Below are 2,280 nucleotides of genomic sequence, written 5' to 3'. Positions count from 1 at the left end.
TGCTGTCAAACAGCTGTGAATAGTGAAACAACCACACAGGCAGGCCTCACGTGGATATAAATAGCTGTGGTTAAATCATGTATATTACTGTAGCTGGTGCTGTAATTAACACTTTAACTAAGCCAAACCTTAAATCTTTTAGCTTAAATTACAGGAAAACAACTTTTCATATAAAAAAAATGTTAGTCTGTTCAAATGTTCACGTTTGGTCCCAACAAAGAGCAAAATTCATAACCGCTCACACATACACAGAGGCCACTTTGAGTGCTTTTAGTTTTTCTATATGTAACCTTTATGAATATCGATGATGAAGGAAGGGATGTATTTTTGGAATCAGAAAACCGAGGTGGTATTTACTGAGAGCTTTGGCTCTTATCACAGACACACACAAGGAGCAGTTCTACCTACCGAACCCTACATCTCAGTGCCTCAGACAGGATCATGGGATTGCTGAGTTTGTGTGAGAAATAAAATTGGTTGTTGTTGTTTTGTGTGTGTGTGTGTGTGTGTGTGTGAGTGAGAGAGAGTGTGTGAGCTCCTTTTTTATTGTTGTTTAACAATTTTAGCTTGTTCCATGCAGAATATATCTGACGAGTGGGGCTAGCCCCACATGTATCATCATTTGAACAATAAAAGCATGCTTGCCTTGAAAAAGCTTGTTCATTGGTGCAAGCACACAAAAAAATCACTTTTGGTTGTCAGAAATTGAGAATTACTGACATGCACACATCTTAGTCACAAACAGTCCCGCTGTGAAAGCACCATGATGGTCTGGACTCTGTGTTAGTGCGAGTTGCTGTGAATCTCCATGATGGTCTGGACTCTGTCTCTGTGTCAGTGTGAGTGGCTGTGTGCTCCACACCGGGGGGAGACGCCTCTGAAGGTACAGCACTTCCCAGCCTCTCGAGCCGGCAGCCCCCCCCCCCCCCCCCCACATGGACAGCTGGGTCATTTGCTTGGCTCTGCTTGTCGACACTACAGTGTCGCGCAGACATCAAGGCTACAGTGGGAATTCTGAGTGCCTGTGTGTGCGTGTGTGTGTGTAAAAGTGTGACTTTAAATCCTGTCTATATAATCTCAGGCAGATACAGAATGTGAAGCTTCAGTATTATGACTGTAAAAAAAAACTGCATTTATTCAGATGTTTCTTCAGTCAGTTCATCTCAGATAGCATCTCTTTTGGAGCACAGAAACATAATCTGGTCGTTTTTTTTAACTACATCACACATACGCCGGCCTTTTACTGCGCAGCTGTCCGTGTGACAACGGGCCCGCCGGCCTGTGTGTTAGCCGCAGTCTTTGTCTTCCCCTTATCAGCAGCTGAAGGAATGTGCCTGTCTGTCTTCCTCTCTGCAAGTAAGCTCCTCCAGCACTCGTGCCGTTTCACACCAGCTAAGCCAGAATTCCACAGCTGCTGGCTGAGGCTGGTCCCTGGGCTCTGATCTAGGACCAGCTGTTAAGGTATGTAAGGGGCACATTTGGGTGGAAACATCAGGTCCTGGGTCAAGTGCTATCCTTGAGCAGTGTTCTCGGACAGAGTTGGTCAGAATCTAGCCTAGAGTAGTATTGTGTGTGTGAATGAGAGAGAGAGAGAGAGAGAGAGAGAGAGAGAGAGAGAGAGAGAGAGAGAGAGAGAGAGAGAGAGAGAGAATTCTAAGTGCAGCTGATCAGATGGTTCTGAATTGTATCATTAATAGCTTTCATATCTCCAGGCAGATTGGGAAAATGAAAAAATACAGAGGGCAGGAAAATGATTGAGATTTGTCTTCTCAGAGAATATGTTAAGATTAACTTTCTTGAAAATGCAGTTTTTGTTTCATTAGAACTTTGCCCAGTTTATCATCACATACATTCCACTGAAAGGTAAAAGGACATTTTACCTTACTAAAATATTTTATTTGAAAATGTCTCATTCTTGAGGTTGTACTACATTATGCAGTTTATTTATTTAGAAAAGATTTTTTATATTTTCTGACTGGTGTTCCGTAGTGGTACATTTCAACATTTCAAACAAGCAGGTGTGACGGACATAGTTTTTCGCCATTAGCCAAAAGTAAATGAACAGAGTGCATGAGCTTATCTTTTAATAACATATATAAAAACAGTTTGGATTACTTGCAACGGTGATGCAGTGATCGACCGTCATAATTTTTTCCGGTAGAAAATCTTTTTCCCTTTTTAATGACCGCGGAGACAGACGCGTTATCAAAGACTCCGTGGTGTTATTGAATCTTGTACGATGTAACGTATCCTAACGGTAATAAGAGATTACACGCGATT

Source organism: Brachyhypopomus gauderio, unplaced genomic scaffold (genome assembly GCF_052324685.1).
Source record: "Brachyhypopomus gauderio isolate BG-103 unplaced genomic scaffold, BGAUD_0.2 sc647, whole genome shotgun sequence".
Classification (NCBI taxonomy): domain Eukaryota; kingdom Metazoa; phylum Chordata; class Actinopteri; order Gymnotiformes; family Hypopomidae; genus Brachyhypopomus; species Brachyhypopomus gauderio.
Note: the sequence above shows the minus strand (reverse complement) of the source record.